Source organism: Lipotes vexillifer, unplaced genomic scaffold, assembly GCF_000442215.2.
Source record: "Lipotes vexillifer unplaced genomic scaffold, Lipotes_vexillifer_v1.1 scaffold543, whole genome shotgun sequence".
In the NCBI taxonomy this organism is placed as follows: domain Eukaryota; kingdom Metazoa; phylum Chordata; class Mammalia; order Artiodactyla; family Lipotidae; genus Lipotes; species Lipotes vexillifer.
Genome location: NW_006799055.1, coordinates 5262221 through 5281489, shown reverse-complemented (window position 1 = coordinate 5281489; position 19269 = coordinate 5262221).

Sequence of the window (19269 nt, the reverse complement as noted above, 5' to 3'; positions counted from 1 at the left end):
AAAAAATTCAAAAAAAAAAGAAAAATTTTTCCAAAAAAAAAAAAAAATGGGTAAGGGAAAAACTAGGAAACCCAAAAACCAAAAAAAAAAAAAAAAAAAAAAAAAAAGAATGCCACGTGAAGAAACAGACTCGCACACAGGGAGGATGCCACGCAAAGACTGCAGTTATGTGGACACAAGCCAAGAAACGGCCAGAAGCCAGGAGAGAGGCCAGGACAGATCATTACCTGCTGCCTTCAGAGGGAGCTCGGCCTCGATCTTGAACTTCCAGCCTGCAGAACCGTGGGACTAGACATTTGTTTCTAAGCCACTCAGTTTGTGGTACTTTGTTATGGCGGCCTCAGTGACTGGACGGAACACTGCTGCCACACAAAGACAGTACAGCTTTTCTGTTCTAACCCCCTCCGCACTCCTGGCATCCTTCTTTGATCTTTCTCCTGACTCTCAGAGGTTTCTGGGTGGGTAGATCATCCCCCCTCACTCACCGGAGCCTGAGAATCAAACGATCCTGCATGGCTTGACCACTTCTGTTAACCTAGTCTCTCCCCCAGCTTGAGATAAGCCGGGAAATATCGTTGTACCTCAACTTCCCCGTTTTAAAATAAGGTGGTATGATTGCAAGACCATTTCCAGCTCCAAGTTTCTAAAAATAATTGGATGGAAAATAATTTGCAGAAGTGAGGATGAGAGTGTCAATCCCCTCCCGCCCCCATCTCTTCTCACCACCAAACATCCTGAGCTTTTATCTGAGCAAAGGTAGAGACCTTCCTTGGGACCTTAACAGATAAATCCTCACAATTCGCTTGCCATATTTTTAAGCCTTTCTTATAGGCTTCTTAAATATGAAAGTCTCATAACTGCATTAACAGTATTTTTTCCTTTATCTTAAACCTGTCCTCTTAAAGCTTCAAACTTTACTACGATTTGATGTTAAACTTGATGACTTACAAAATCGCAGGTATCAGACCACAATTCAAATCATTCTCAGATTCATCCCTCTACACCATGGTCCTAAATTGTCTTTGTCATTTCACCGCCTACGAAGCCCGTCGGGTTTTTGCTTCACCTTCTAATCTGCTTTCTCTGCCATCAAGGTTAGGTTGCCCATCATTTCTATCTGTTTCCTCCCCTTCTCTAACTATATTGCTCTAACTTACCATTTCAAATTCAATTTCTTCCATAGAACTAAGGAACCACCTAACGAAACAAAGGAAACTCTTTAGCGCCATCCTGGCTTTAGAATCTGCGCTCTTCCTGGTAAATCAAAGCCTTCACCAAACCAACGGTGTCACTGCATATCTTAAATACTGTTAGATCTTAAAGACTGTTATCTAAATGTTGTTGAAACTTTATCACATGCCAACCTGAGAAAAAATGTTGTGTATATTTTTGAGATAAGACAGCCATCACAAAGTTGGCCCAAGGACTGTATCTGGGAGTAACATTGCACACTGTTTTTTTGTTTGTTTTGCCCTTTACTGTCATAACTGTGAAATGCGTTAATTCATAAAAACAGTAGTATTGTCTCATGAAGTCAAACCATATTGTCATTTTAGACCTACTAGTAGTAGAAGAGAAAAAAGGTGTCTTCTTTCCAGTCTTAGCTTTGTAAGAATTTTACATATTTTATTTTAAAACCAAAATCAATAAAATCCTTGTTCTTTCATCCACCAAGCACAACGCAGGTTCTTAAAGAAAATAAAATATTGTTAATTGATTCTCCAAAAGCCCAGTATAGTGTAGAGCCCTGTTTTTCACTACGCATTTTTATATCTAAGTATGTATTTTACAGGAGTTTCATATAGGAAGTGGCCCTTTAACAAATGGTGGGCAAATAGACTCGTATTGAGGGGGACAGGATTCTCAAAGGAAATGGCAGAAAAGGGGGGTGCCAGGCTCATCAGCTGAGAGTCTTTTATCAGTGGAAATGTAATGAGACATTGATCTCAAAACAACTCTCTGTGAATCAGGTTGTTTTACCCATTTTCTAGAAAAAGGAACCGAGTGTCATTTCCTGCAGCTTGTAAGGGGCAGAGTTGGGACCATCTGCATCCAGGTTAACACATCCTCTTACTTCTCCTGATCACAGAAGAAGCCGTAAGCGAGCTGCCTATATTAATGCAAAGAACAGCTTCCTTTCCAAATAATCTGAATTCAAATGTAGTAGATTCCCGATGAATACGGTTTTACTTTACTCTTTCTGAGATTCTACCCTATTGCAGGCTGGATTCCTTTTCAATTCTGAGTTGCAGGGAAATCCATCCTAAGAAAAGTCTGTCTCTGTCTCTCTTTCTCATGTACACACATTGTTACCCATGTTTAGGAAGCTGCAGACTTTTTGTCGACTTTGTGTAAATCGATGGGCTATAATGCATATACCTTTCTTCTTTTCCTGGCTGCCAAGGCATGGTAGGTATATAAGTGGATTTATGGTGCCACCGTGTGGTAATATACAGAGACTCATTAAAAACATTTTTTTTAATTAATTTATTTTATTTTATTTTTGGCTGCGTTGGGTCTCTGTTGCTGTGCGAGGACTTTTCTCTAGTTGCAGTGAGCGGGGGGCTACTCTTTGTTGCGGTGCGCAGGCTTCTCACTGCAGTGGCTTCTCTTATTGCGAAGCAGAGGCTCTAGGCGCACGGGCTTCAGTAGTTGCAGCACGTGGGGCTTCAGCAGCTGTGGCTCGTGGGCTCTACAGCACAGGCTCAGGAGCTGTGGCACACGGGCTTAGTTGCTCCACGGCATGTGGGACCTTCCCAGACCGGGGACTGAGACCATGTCCCCTGCATTGGCAGGCGGATTCCTAACCACTGCGCCACCAGGGAAGCCCCTCATTTTATTTTTTACATCAGGCTCCCTGGACTTCAATCTGTGGCTTCGGCAACACCTCTTGTACCATTATACCCTGTCTCTCCGTAAAAACACTGCCATCCAGAAGGAGAAGTTTGTGTGACTTTGGTCTTTTGGGTGGGATAGTAAGTAAAAGATGAGATGTTGGATGCTGCTTTCGACTGGACCAGGCATGGAGTTACTTGTGGGTGTACTTTTTAAGTGAGGCTTCACTTGCAAGGGTGCCTTTGATTGCTAAGAGGTATGAGTAAAGTGGAGTCCAAGTATTTGTGAGTTATCTACAGGCAAAAAATAACCAGCTGGAATAGAGTTAGTGACTGGTTTTCTCCAGGAACGTTTTCTAATGTATTCAACAAGAATCTGTCGAGTCCGTGACTAGGATAAAGTATTCTCCTAGGAATTGTGGGAGCTCACAGACAGACAGATGGATGAAGATAGATAGACTGATGGATAGGCATACAGACATGATAGATAGACAGAGAGATACAAACAGAAGGAGACAGTGACAGATTTCCATCTTTGATCAGTCTATAACAAACTGGAACAACAATGCCTAGAAAGGTCATACGACACAGCAGCGGCTACAAATGATTCCTGTCACAAGGGATCTGCCTCTAATGGCAAAGTCTTTGTCATTTACCTTAAATGATACAGGGATATATGTATTTGTCTATATAATATTATATTTTACAAGACAGGATAGCGTGATGATCAACGTTGCAAACTCTTAAGCCAGACTTCCTGGTTTCAAAACTTGGCCCCATGATTTGTCATCTAGGCATATTCCAGGAAGTCATTTACTCTCTCAGTGCCTCAGATCCATCAGTAAACTGGAGATTATATTCAACTCTAAAGGTTGTCTAAGGACTGGATGGTTAATAGGAGTAAAGCTCTTGCCATAAGTAAAGCAACGAATGCACTGCCTGGCACATAAGTGCTCAGTAGATGCCAGCCATTCCCACAATATTATATTTACTATCTTAAATTATTTTTACAGATGTTTTAAATTTTACCATATAAAGAAATAGGGCTTCCCACCTTAAGCTAGAAGTCTTCAAAACAGATTACTACAGTCATTAATACTTAAATTTGACAAGATTAGTCTCCAAGCTCCATAAATAGAAGCACTATACTAAGTGGACATAGGCTACAGCACCTTCAGGTCTACGGTCTGCCCAGCCCTAACTGCCGTCATTTAAGGGGGTTTCCATTAACTTACAGAGGTGCTAGCAATCTCAGATCCTTTTCTGCCAGATTCATATAACCAGTGATCTAGGGAGGCAGGATGTGAAGCCAAAGCCCCAACCAAAAAAGAGAGTGAGATGACCTCATAATGCTTCACCAGTAGGAGATGCTATTTAATAGCGCTTTTTTCAGGTTCTGACGAAATACTGTATTTTGTTGAATCTAGGATGCCACAGGTTGTGAAATACACATTATCTTATGTTCCATTAAGAAAGAAAATACATGCAGCCAATTAAACTGGTATGAGTTCAACTATACAATACATTCTGATTTCTGGGATGTTCAAATTTGAAAAAAAAATACAATATTAGAAATGACAAATTATGGTCATAATTGTTTAAGGAGTTCAGTAATTTTAACTGCTAGTGCTTAGAATTTACTCAGACAAAAGCACTCATGATCTTGCAAACCCAGGGGGTCCTGGCCACAAAGAGGTCATGGTCCATGAGTGCCCAGGCCCCTTGTTAATCCCCTCAGCACAAGCGGGACTTCCCACGTCCATGTAGAAAGATCTCTGCTTGCACAGAGCTCATCTTCTATTGGAAGAAAACACACAACCAACAAATAAAAATATAATTTCAGGTAAGTGCTGTGAAGAAAACGAGTGACTGGTAAACAGTGACTGGGGAAGGAGGACAAGATCTGTAGAATGATTGGGAAAGGCGTCTCTGAGGGTGTGACTTGAGGCCTGCGTGATGCAACGCCAGGCAGGAGGTTGTCGGGAGAGTGGCCGAGGCCCTGGTCGAGGGCTCCGGCCTCAAGACGGAATGAGAGGGAGGGAAGAGAGTAAGTCTGGAGGATGGAGGACAAGAGGGAGGATACAAGGAAATGCGAACAGACTCAGACGAGATCAAAGAAGCGGGCGGGAGCCACGGAGAGGAAGGAACCGCGTTTCCTCTGCTCCCGCCGTGTACAAGCTCAGCCGCCACGGGCACAGACCCACCGAGGGGTGGTCCATTCGCCTCCCGCCGGCAGCCAAGTCCATGGAGACCAGCTGGCCTCCTCCCTCTCTCAACTGTTAGGGTGAACTCTGCCAAACTGGCGGAGACACAGGTCACAGGGGAGGAGCTATCCCCTTTGGTGGATAAGTTGGAAAATGGCACGTGGGTCACATCCCGGGACTCAGTTCCATGAGCAGAGCGTGACCTGCATGCAAGCCCAGCTCTTGGTCTCTGCGAACGCAAACTGCAACCTGTGTGAGCCACGGACCTGCTGAGATTAAGGGAGACCTTATATTCAGTCTACTAATTATGGGTCTAATGACGGCAATACTGTTTTTTAAAAAAATTAAAAAGCCAGTCAAGTAAGCGGAATGCAAGCCAGGCATTTCCTGGAACTTAAACATTTTACATTTTTAAAAGAAATGACAAAATATCAGCTCGGTTATTTCAAAAAGTTGTTATGTTATAAGGAAAAGAGTCTTTGGATCTGACGGGGTTGAGGTCAACTCCCTTCATCAGTGTAGATTCCTTTCCTTCAGAAATCCATATCCGCCTCCCGTGTGCCTGGCTCACAGAGTGTCATGTATTTCAGTGGATTTGCCTTGGAAACCCAGGCCCCCCCATCAACGTGTGCCACCACACTTCATTCTGCCTGCTCATCTTCTGTATCTCACCCCCTAAGCAGGGCATTCATCCATCACTTACGTTTCATACAAGAAGCTTAAGAATGTATATGACTGGGCAGGACCCTACGGGGATGGGCGGGCTTTGCCATCACCTGGTCCGGTTTCCTCACACACATCACAGATGTGCCCCAACTTGGCAACCACACAGATGTCATCTGCCCTCCAAATGGTGCCTGAGCTCACGAACGGCCGTAAACCCAGCTCCCTCATTTCAGTTTCCACTGGTTACCCATCCCTGGATCTCTACCCACGGGTTTCCTCACCCTCAATGTTCACACATCAAAGGTGCAGAAGCACAGACAGAATTCTAGCTCCGGGCACGAAACAGAACTGAATTTCCCATAATTCTCAGGTTATACAGGTATGGTGAGCTCTTAAAAGAAATTTACGCTCAAAAAATACAGCCTAATTACGTGAAAATCGTGTTGAATGGAAGTTACTAAAAAAAATCATTATTTACTTCTGGAAGTTAGTTGATTTTATTTTTTTCAAGCAGATACAAGGATATTACCACCAGAGAGCACCATGGTTCTTCCTTAATCTATATATACATACCAGTTATACTGATCCTTAATTTCAGGGGTTTCTTAAACAACAGCCATCATAATTTAAGCTGCATTTGGAAAATTCTTTTGCTTTATTTTTGACCTCTGTCTATTAAAATATCCAAAGGTATTTCAATTTTGTTTTTTAATGTGAGATATGAAAACACGTTTAAAGTGTGTTTTCAAACACCATGATATAATTTTAAAGAGTTTTAAAATACTTTTGCTTAAAACTGATCCTGCCTCATTCAATGTTGTTCACATTTGACCTCTTAAGCTTGTGCATATGCCATCCATTTCCTGATTCTCATGAAATGTTTGTGTTAATGACCTTTAGGTCATATTTGTGGAAGAATACTACTTTATTTATGAATCTTGAGAACTGCTGATGGGCTTGAATACCGTTTTAGAATCATCCCCCTCTTTTTTTTTTTTTTTTGCGGTAGACGGGCCTCTCACTGCTGTGGCCTCTCCCGTTGCAGAGCACAGGCTCCGGATGCGCAGGCCCAGTGGCCATGGCTCACGGGCCCAGCCGCTCCGCCGCATGTGGGATCTTCCCGGACTGGGGCACGAACCCGCGTCCCCTGCATCGGCAGGCGGACTCTCAACCACTGCGCCACCAGGGAAGCCCCCACTCTTTTATTGAATAAACATTTGTGCTTATCCTCCTCACCGCCATCATCTCCAAACTCAATAGATGATATCTAAGGCCACTCTCTGCTCTAATGTTTTATGAGTGTATGAGACCATATTCAGAATGCACCAGTCAGAGAATATTGCTTCAGAGACAAGTACATGAACAACCCCTGCTTTGAGTCAAATCTGACCGTATGATTGTGTGCTCTTTCCTAATTCTGAGGGTGTTTTTAGAATAAAGTATGTGTGGTCAGGTTCCCATAAAGAGGAACTTCCTTTGTCTCTGGCTGGGTTCAGGAATGGACATTTGGGAATGTTGCAGTTTTGGTTTCTTGGGTGATGATTTCAATGGCCTCTGCCTGGAACTCACCTTGCTTTTCGGACATCACGAGATACCACGTTGGCCACACAGATATAAGCAAGTCCCGACTCTGATCGTGAGCTGTGCCTGGGTGAGAGTCGCTTAGAAGAACTAGAAGAACTGACCCAAAACTTCCAAGAGTCAGGGTCCAGGGAACCTCTGTAATGAGGTGCCCCTGTCAGGACATAAAACTAGGGTGGACGGGTCAGCGGACAGGGTGACTCTATGGATAGACGGTCCTGTGTTTAGTATCCAGACCTGGCCTTTCCTACTGCTAGAAGGAGAACTTGGAGAAAAACAGGTTCCTTCAATGTTAAACATGAGAGTTCAAAGTCATGGTAATTTGATCTTTGAAAGGGATGATGAATATAAGACATCCTTGAGATATAAAAAATAATCCAGCACTAGTTTTGAAAATTATGACTTGAAATAAAAATGCTTCAAAAATATCCCTTATTACATGTCTTCTAGAGCAGGCCCTGAAAAGATCATCCAAATAATCGACTGGTTATTTTTCCTTATAGAAATTCCTTTAATAATGCAAAACTTTTCTGCTGGGGAAGCAAAACCGACTTTCATTTTTCTGGGGAAGCAAAATTGTAAAGGGATACAAAAAACGCAGCTATTTTATGTGACAGAATTGCACGTGGCTTAATTTAAAATAAAAGAAGACATGATACAACAGTGAAGCAGCCCTAAATTATACGTCCATGATTTTCAACTGCATGTGGGATATTTATGCTTTAGGAAGCTTTAATTTGGGTTAAAATCATATTAACACATATAAGCCTCTGTTTCCTTAGTGATTAAATTAAAATGGGAGAAGACAGCTCTCTCCTAATACATTCAAGCTATTGTCTCACTAACTGTTCTCCAGAGGACTATTCCAGGTAAATGACAGGAGGTTTTCTATAGAAAAAAAGGTTCTAGGGCTTCCCTGGTGGCGCAGTGGTTAAGAATCCACCTGCCAAGGCAGGGGACACGGGTTCGAGCCCTGGTCCGGGAAGATCCCACATGCCGCGGAGCAACTAAGCCCGTGCGCCACAACTACTGAGCCTGCAATCTAGAGCCCGCGAGCCACAACTACTGAAGCCCGTGTGCCTAGAGCCCATGCCCCGCAACGAGAAGCCACCGCAATGAGAAGCCTGCACACCACAACAAAGAGTAGTCCCCGCTCGCCGCAACTAGAGAAAGCCTGCGTGCAGCAACAAAGACCCAACGCAGCCAAAATTAAATAAATAAATTTTTTAAAATAACAGTAATTCTCTGTATTCTGAATGTGTTTGTGTGCTGTGTGTGTGTTGTGTGTATGTGCCCTGTTCATCATAATGCCTAAATATATCTCAGATCAATTCAGTTCCGCACTCCTCACTTCCTGGGTCCTCTTTTCTCCTTCCTGTCTGTGTGTTTTTTAAAATAGTCTCCATTTTCTGCTTTATAACAAAGTGAATCAGTTATACATATACACATGTTCCCATCTCTCTTCCCTCTTGCGTCTCCCTCCCTCCCACCCTCCCTATCCCACCCCTCCAGGTGGTCACAAAGCACCTAGCTGATCTCCCTGTGCTATAACTGATTCACTTTGTTACAAAGCAGAAACTAACACACCACTGTAAAGCAATTATACTCCAATAAAGATGTTAAAAAAAAAAAAGAAGATGTGGCACATATATACAATGGAATATTACTCAGCCATAAAAAGAAACGAAATTGAGTTCTTTGTAGTGAGGTGGATGGACCCAGAGTCTGTCATACAGAGTGAAGTAAGTCAGAAAGAGAAAAATAAATACTGTATGCTAACACATATATATGGAATCTAAAAAAAAAAGGATCATGAAGAACCTAGGGGCAGGACAGGAATAAAGACACAGACCTACTAGAGAATGGACTTGAGGATATGGGGAGGGGGAAGGGTAAGCTGTGACAAAGTGAGAGAGTGGCATGGACATATATACACTACCAAACGTAAGGTAGATAGCTAGTGGGAAACAGCCGCATAGCACAGGGAGATCTGCTCGGTGCTTTGTGACCACCTAGAGGGGTGGGATAGGGAGGGTGGGAAGGAGGGAGACGCAAGAGGGAAGAGATATGGGGACATATGTATATGTATAACTGATTCACTTTGTTATAAAGCAGAAACTGACACACCACTGTAAAGCAATTATACTCCAATAAAGGTGTTAAAAAAAAAATAATAAATAAATAAATAAAAAATAAAATAGTCTTCATATACCCTACTCAGTGAGGATAATCATATATTTTGCATCATACAAACTCTCTGCAGATATATTGATTCATTCGATTCAAAAAAACATAATATTTCCATCAGTTAAACAAAGAACTTCTATTCTCAAGGATTCTGGATAAGGGATTGTGGATGTTAATATCAATTATAAAAGAATTGTTTCATAGACTCAGGGCTCACACATATTCACCTTCTGGCATGAAGCCAAACTAAACAATCATTTAGGTATATTTGCAAGTGATTGTAGCAGAATGCCACTGCATCCACGATTTTTAAAAAAATACAAATTCATACTACAATCAGGTTATGACTGAAAGAAAATGAAAATTTGGGAAAAAGGTGTTTTCCAGTGAAATTGTCTGGATTTTCTTCAGTCTCTTTACAAGAGTCCTTTGTAGAAATAATAATTCTGCTTAGCTGTGTGTAAAACTGGTGGGCTAGGGATTCCCCAGTGAGAAACAGAAAAGTACAGTATGCACCAGAATAGCCCCCCACGTGATCTAAGCTCACAAATTCTACTGTATTCTGAGTGTACACATGTCATGCATTTTGTGTGTATATGTCATGTTCATTATGATGCCAAAATAGATCTCAAATCTCTTCAATTCTGCATTCTTACTTCCAAGTCCTCTTCTCTCCATCCTGTCTACATTATCCCTAAGAGATCTCATCTCTCTCATGGCTTCAAATTCCCTGTGCTGGACCCAATAAAGACCCTCAAAGATGTTTACAACCGTGTAAGGCTATACATTACTTTACATGGCAAAAGGGACTTTGCAGATATGGTTAAGGATCTCAAGATGGGGCATTATCTGAAATTATCTGGGTCAGAATCAGAGAACGTGATGCAATGATGGAAGCACGGGTGTCGATCAGAGAGAGAGAGTTGCAGCTCCTACCTGGACGGTGTGAAGATGGAGGGGTCGCTGAGCTGAAGGGGGCAGGCAGTCTCTAGAAGCTGGAACAGACTCGGAGATGGATACTTTTGGAGGCTCCAGAAGGAACAAAGGCCTGACACGTCGACGTCAGCTCGGGGAAACATTTCAGACTGCTGGCTTCCAGAACTGTAAGATGATAAATATGAACTGCTTTAAGCCAAATACATTTGTGGTAATTTATAACAGCAGCAATAGGAAAATAACACATTCCCCTACCAGCAGACAATTCCCATTTGAGAAAGAATGAGACTAGGCTTCTGAGTTCCAGACCTATATCCTGATTTCCATTTGGCATCTCCACTTGCATGTTTCAGAGGGACTTAAAACAGCATGGTCCAAAGGACACATGCTCTGTGAAAGTCATGTACATTACAATAAACTATAGTTGTGGAAAAGAAACTTAAATGCAAGACAAAATTTGTGTAACCTAGGTACACAGTTTACTGGTTCAGGACAGGCTTAGTTCCAACCTTGCAATGAATGACCTTAAATAATAAGAAATATTGCCCCAAACGAGTTATCATAATGCAAATAAGTCATTTGCTTAAAAAACTTTTAGACATCAATTACAATATCTCTTAAAGGACTTTAGAATTTTAATTATCTAAAGGTTATTAAAAAAAAAGTTGGGTTAAGAGAAACTTTTCTCTATCATGCTATTCTTTTAATTTCCTGGAAGAGAGAAGCCAAAAAGTAATTAAAATACTGAAAGTGTAAGGGATTATCATCACCAGAGTATCTTCAAAAACAAAATAAAACAACACAAAAAATTAATTTAAAACTTGCTAGAGTCTTTTAGGTCATTGGCTTCCAGTGAAAAATCATACTAAACACGGACTAATTAAACCGGGGCTTTCATTGTAGATAACGCTAACTATGAAACGCCAAGAGAAAAATAAATTATATATTGATCAAGGGTAAGTCATGAAAAAGACAATAGGGCTTGTAAAATATTAGGAAACAGGTAGGGAGAGACTTAAATGTCCGAAATACTACTCTTTCAGAAATTATGTGATTGGGTTTTACCACCATGAAAACCTTCATATTCTCAAAATATCACTAAGTCCTCAAAATTACCCATGCATATGAATATTTGTATATAAATATACAGACAGATATATAGATATACATGTATAACTTAACCCATTAAAGTTAATATCTTTCTTTTAACATGGGATTCTGTATAAACTGGTGGCATTTGCAAAGTAACCTCCTCATCAATAATTTCATCCTGTCTATGAACTCTTAAACTTCACTTCAGGTCTGTACATTCAAAGTTCAAATCTCTCACCAAAGTACAAAATGAATTTCAAAGAAATGGACCAAAGGATGGCTGGTATATGCATATATACATACCAATAAAGTGCATTTGCTACGATTGTGTTAGCAATAATAGCTGCATGTACTACTGAATATTTCAAACTTCAGACCCTATTTATAGCACTGCATCAACACGTATTACAAGGCTGTTGTCCTGTAGATCTTTCACAAGGTCCAGCTGAGAATTGCACCATGTCATCTGCCTACTGTTGATGCTGAATGGGAACTGTGGCAAACAGCCCAGGCACTGGAATATTTTAATTAAATTAATATTTTGATTACTATTGCAAAAAATTATAATGCCACGACTACTGATAAATAAGATTTGAGCTCTGTGCTAAGTGCTTTATCTGCTTATCTCATTTAAACCTCACTGCAACCCTTCAAAACAAATATTATTCACGTAAAACACTTTTTACAAGTGAATATACTGAGTAAAGAGAGGTTAAGTAACTTGCAGAGGTTGCATAGGTAGGGAGGGGTAGAAACTCAAAACCGAAATTCAAACCCGATTATGTAACACTAGAATGTATTTTTGAATAAAACATTAATTGATGTGTTAGAAATAAGTAACACATATCATTTTTAGTCATTTTAAAAAGCAGTGAATACATAATAACAGACTACCTGATGACCACACAAAATTGTTACAAAATAAATTTGTAGGGTCTGTTTCAGCATAAAGAATAAATGAGAAAATATATATGTGCAAAAAACACATTTTGTAAATCCCATTATGTTGCCAGAAATGACTGACTATCTGGGGAAAAATGATGACCACTCATTACATATCATAAATTCTAGATGATTTGATATTTAAAATATAAAAAAGTTTTTAAAAATCTAGAAATATTAAGACAGTGTTTGGAAACTAAAGATTTAACTAGCATATTTTTTTAAATAATGGAACAGAGCGTGCTGAAGCAGGATGCAATCATATTTTTTATTGAGGTATAACTGACACATAACAACATATTAGTTTCAGGTGAACAACATAATGATTTGATACTTGTATGTGCTATAAGTCTAGTTAACATCTCTCATCATGCAGTTATTTGTTTTTCTTGTGATTAAAAGCTTTTAAGATCTGCTCTCTTAGCAATTTTCAAACATGCAACACAGTACTATTAACTATGGCCACAATGCTGTACTTTACATCTCCGTGACTGTTTAATAACTGGAAGTTTGCACCGTTTGACCCCTTCACCCACTTCATCCACCCCTAGCCCCTTCTCTGGCCACCACAAACCAATCTGCTCTCTTCTGTTCTCTGTATCTGAGCTGCCTTTTTTTTTCCTTTTCCAAATATGTGAAAGCATACGGTATTTATCTTTCTCCATGTGACATATTTCATTTAGCATAATGCCCTCAATGTCCATCTGTGTTGTCAAAAATGACAAGACTTTTTGTGATTTCTTTTTTTATGGCTCAGTAATATTCCATTGTATAAATATGCCATCTTCTCTTTATCCAGTTATCCGTCAATGGACGCGTAGGTTGTTACCATAACTTGGCTATTGTAAATAATACTGAATTTGAATTTGAGGGTGCATATACCTTTCTGAGTTAATATTTTCTTTTTCTTCAGAAAAACACCCAGAAGTGTGATTGCTGATAGTTCTATTTTTAAATTTCTGAGGAAACTCCACACTACTTTCCACAGTGGCTGCACCAATTTGCATTCCCACCAGCAGTGCACAAAGGCTCCCTTTTCTCCACACCCTCACCAACACTTGTTATCTCTTGTCTTTTTGATAACGGCCATTCTAACAGGTGTGGGGTGATATCTCATAGTGGTTTTGATTTGCATTTCCTTATGATTAGTGGTGCTGACCACCTTTTCATGTACCCGTTGGCCATCTGTATGTCCTCTTTGGAAAAATGTCTATTCGGATACTCTGCCCATTTTTGACTGGATTGTTTGGGCTTTTTGCTATTGAGTTATATGAGTTCTTTACTATACATTTATATTCGTGCTGGGCACAGTTGGCCAAGGTAAGAACTTACATTTTACCTGGAGTGACATAGGAACCACCTAGGAACCATATTTTGACAAAGAAGTGACAGGGTCGGGCTTAAGTTTTAAAAGAATCATTCTGGCTGTTACGTGAAGAATAGGTTATCAGGGGCCAAGGGTAGAAGCAAAGACACCCGGATCTTCATACTTACTCTCCGGTGGCCGTCTAACTTAAGTCTCTACGAATGCATTGGTCTACTTTCATGTACCCTATGCATCCGGTTTACTGAATGCTTGTGTGCCAGGCACTATGCCACACACCAGGGCACAAAGGTGACGCGGCACAGGTCCTGCTCTCTAGGACCTACAATTTAGTGGAAGGCACCGAAGCAAAAACCCCATAACACACAGAGTGTAGGTGCTATAACAGAGGGTTGTACCAAGTATTATCAGAGGAACGATAATGAATTCTATGATTATTCATTTCTCTTCTAATAATCTCTGATGACTCCTGGGAGGTAAAGAAGGAGAAAACCAGGGCTGTGCACCACATGATCTGTCGACAAGGAGCAGAGGGAAGAGGAGATTCCAGCAAGTCCCCAAGCGCACATGGAATGCAGCCGTGAAGACTTCAGCGGAATAGATCTGTCCATGCTTGAAAGTTAATACCTAGTAAAACATAGCATGGAAATGATGGAAAAAATACGGAGACATAAGTGAAAGAAAACACAACTTAGAAGACCTTGAGGTGCGGCCAAACTATGGACTTACTTTCCTGCAGGAGCCAGGGAAAGGTTTTAGCAAATGATTTATGTTCTAAAACATCCTGGAAGACCTCTGTGAAATAAGAGCAAATCCCACTGAAAGTACAGGCTGAGATGAACACACAACAGACAACAGACAGGTTTTCCTAAATTATAACCTACCAGCTTGAAAGAGGAAATGCACCTTCCCAAGACTTCACTGATCTCTAGTCACTGTGGATCCATAAAGGACTCCACCATAACCAGAGAGGACAAAGCCCAAGTAAGATGGGGACCATGACAGAGCCAATGCAGATGTGTTTAAGACATGGAAATTTGAAAATAAAGAGACGAGAAAAGACCTGCCAGGTAACTGCTATAAAAATGAAAACTGACTTCGAGAAATGTATATTTGACAAAACTGAGGACAGGGTCAAAGTATTGAGTGTGATGAGGGCAAATGCTTTATACTGATAAAGGTACCTTCATCGAAAGGTCAAAAAACTTATGGACTGAACAGTATCGCTTTGAAATATATAAAGAAAATATTTTCAAAAAATACAAAGAGAAACTGGCAAAACCAGAACTACTGGCAAGTCAAGCTGAAAAAAATAATGGTATAAAGAATCTGAATATCACAAACATCCAGCCTGGTATGAGATAGATAGATATATGATTCTGTACCAAACAAATTGAAACTACGCATTATTTTCAAACACCATGGAACAGTTGCAGTAATTAGCCAGATGTTAGGTTACCAAAAAATCTTTTAGAAAGTCCCAAAGCAGAAATTACACAGCCCAGGTTCTGATTACAATGTCACAAAACCAGACAGTGAACAACCAAAGGCTAGCCCCAAAGAACTTTCCACTCAGAAACGTTAACTCGCTCTTCTAAATTACTCAGGATAAAGAAAAACTCAAAATTAAAATTAAAGACTATTCAGAAATGAGTGAGTGAGAATAAAACACCATATATCAAAACACAGAATGTGGACAAAGCATTAATCAAGGAAAATTTGACTGTGAGGGCATTTATTAGAAATGGAGAGAAATGGGAAATATATGAGCAAAGGAGTCAATTCAATACAGTAGAAAGGGCAGTGGTCCAAACGCACAGCAAGGAGCATCAGCCAGGGGATGCGGAGTGAGTTCCAGAGCCAGGCTCTGGGGCAGAATCCTCCTCTCTCCAGCTTGGTCCTCAAGAGCTATTTCACCTCTCTGTGCCTCAGGCTTCTCGTCAGCAAACCAGGGCTTCTCATCGTTTTGTTAAAGGATTAAGTGAGATAATGTGGATAAAATTCTTAGGAGAGCACCTGACACATGGTCAGCACCAAATAAATACCAATATAAGCTTATTTTAAGAGGAAGACAACAAGGTAATTCAATTAGTCAAGGACTCATTTTCTAGGGGCAGAGGTGGAGGCAAGAGCAGGTTGCGTTTTCTGTAATAAGAGCCCTTTACTGGAATCGCAGTTCCTCCAAGTATGCTGAGAGCACGCTGAGGTCGAGCAGTGCCCATCGATCAGCGATGGAATCCATCCAACATTTAGGGAGACGTCAATGCTAATTCTACAAACCCTTTCAGAGAATATGGGCAATGAACAGCCACCTTCCAGCTCATTTCATGAGACTGCATAACCTTGATTAAAAAACCTTAACAGGGGCTTCCCTGGTGGCGCCGTGGTTGAGAGTCTGCCTGCCGATGCAGGGGACACGGGTTCGTGCCCCGGTCCGGGAAGATCCCACATGCCGCGGAACGGCTGGGCCTGTGAGCCATGGCTGCTGAGCCTGCGCGTCCGGAGCCTGTGCTCTGCCACGGGAGAGGCCACAACAGTGAGAGGCCCGCGTACCGCAAAAAAAAAAAAAAAAAAAACAAAAAACTGAACAGGACATTCCAAGAAAAAATTAGCCCATCTCTTGTATGAATATAGATGCAAAACTCTTAAACAAAACACCTGCCAACCAAATCCAGTTACATATAAAGGGATAACATGAGTGACCCAGCTGAACATATTCTAGACACACAAAGCTGGCTTACCATCAGAAAAAAATCAACCAATGTAATTCATAAAGGAGAAAATTAAATAGAATAAATTAGAATAAAGGAAAAACTCATAGAATCATCTCAATCTATGCAGGAAAGTATTTGAAAAAAATTCAACATCATCTGATCATTTTAAATCTGAGCAACTAGAAATAGAAGGAAGTTCATTTAGTCTAAAAGAGCATAGCTGTAAAAACATTACACACCATGGTGAAATGCTGAACACTTCTATTTAAGACTAGGAAACAATCTTGAATGCTCAGTCTTCCCTTCCATTCACCACAGTATTGGAGATCATAGCCAGAGCAATAAAACAAGAAAAAGAAATCAGAAGCATTGATTAGAAATGCAGGAATGTGATCAAATTTTGTGTAGGTAACGTGATTATGTACATAAAAATAAAAAATAATCTACAAATAAACATTAATATTTGAGTTTAGTAATGTTATTTTATATAAGGCTAATACATGAGACTAAAGCTCTTTCTCCATATTCAAAACAAAGGGAATTTTTTATTTAAAAAAATAATTTTAAACAAACCTAATGAAATGTGCAAAATTTCTACATAGAAAACTGTAAAACACTGTAAGAAATAAAGAATGATGTAAAAGAATAAAGGACATGTGAGGACTTCCCTGGTGGCTCAGTGGTTAAGAATCCACCTGCCAATGTAGGGGACATGGGTTCAAGCCCTGTTCCAGGAATATCCCACAGGCCGCGGAGCAGCTAAGCCTGTGTGCCACAACTACTGAGCCTGCACTCTAAAGCCCATTAGCCACAACTACTGAGCCCACGTGCCACAACTACTGAAGCCCGCTAACCCTAGAGCCCGTGCTCCGCAACCAGAGAAGCCACCGCAATGAGAAGCCTGCGCACCGCCACAAAGAGTAGCCCCTGCTCACCGCAACTAGAGAAAGAGTGCATGCAGCAACAAAGACTCAATGCAGCCATAAATAAATTTATTTATTTAAGAAAAAAGAAAAAAAGACATACCATGTTCATAGATTGGAAGAAGCAATATTGTTAAGATGTTCATTCTCCCCAAACTGATTTACATATTCAGTGAGTTATCACTCAAACTCCAATAGGTTCCTTTGTGAAACTGGCAGCTGGTTCAAAAATCTACATGGTAATGTGGAGGACCAAGAGTAGCCAAAAGAGAAGAACAGGGTGGAATGACGTGCTCTAATGGATATCAAGATTTATTTCTAAATGACGGTAATGAAGCAGTACGGTATTGGGTGCAGAGCCAGGCAGACCAACGGGACAGAAGCGAGAGCTCACACATGGGCACTGGCTTTATGACTAGGACAGTATGGGAAGCACAGCATACGGGCTCCTTGAGAAAAAGGGCTGGGAAATTCTGGATATGCATAGTGAAAAAGATGGAATAACCTCCGATTCCCATCTGATCATTAGACCTAGCAACGTAGAGGATGTTCATGACCCTAACACACAGCTTTTACGGAGTGATGGGAACTAACATCTGATTATATCACGCACAGCTTTTACGGAGTGATGGGAACTAACATCTGATTATATCACGCACAGCTTTTACGGAGTGATGGGAACTAACATCTGATTATATCACGCACAGCTTTTACGGAGTGATGGGAACTAACATCTGATTATATCACGCACAGCTTTTACGGAGTGATGGGAACTAACATCTGATTATATCACACACAGCTTTTACGGAGTGGTGGGAACTAACATCTGATTATATCACGCACAGCTTTTACGGAGTGATGGGAACTAAAATCTGATTATATCACGCACAGCTTTTATGGAGTGATGGGAACTAACATCTGATTAGTACAGATTCAAAGAGATTGGGAGAAGAGGAAACTGAGAGAAAATGCAGACAACTCCTTCCAGGAGTTTTGATATAGAATAAGATATACACACTACTATATATAAAATAGACAGCAAGATCCTACTGTATAGCACAGGGAACTATATTCAGTATCTTGTAATAACCTATAATGGAGAAAAATCTAAAAAAGAATTACGTGTGTGTGTGTGTGTGTGTGTGTGTGTGTGTGTGTGTGTAATTATTCAGTATATATACTGAATCACTTTGCTGTAAACCTGAAACTAACACAACATTGTAAATTAAGGATACTCCAATTAAAAAAATGAAAATATTAAAAATCTAATCATGTCATTCTCTACTTAAAATCTTTCCATTTTATCTCATCAAAGCTACTCTTTAGTGAAATATTACGTGCAAGGCACTGTGATAAAAGCTTTATTTATAGCATTCTAATTAATCCTGACAATTCCAGGACATAGGTACTATTATTATCTCAATTTTTAAAAGGAACACCTACTAGAGAATGGACTTGAGGATATGGGGAGGGGGAAGGGTAAGCTGTGACAAAGTGAGAGAGAGACATGGACACATATACACTACCAAACGTAAGGCACACCTACTAGAGAATGGACTTGAGGATATGGGGAGGGGGAAGGGTAAGCTGTGACAAAGTGAGAGAGAGACATGGACACATATACACTACCAAACGTAAGGCAGATAGCTAGTGGGAAGCAGCCGCATAGCACAAGGAGATCAGCTCGGTGCTTTGTGACCGCCTGGAGGGGTGAGATAGGGAGGGTGGGAGGGAGGGAGACGCAAGAGGGAAGAGATATGGGAACATATGTATATGTATAACTGATTCACTTTGTTATTAAGCAGAAACTAACACACCATTGTAAAGCAATTATACTCCAATAAAGGTGTAAAAAAATAAAAATAA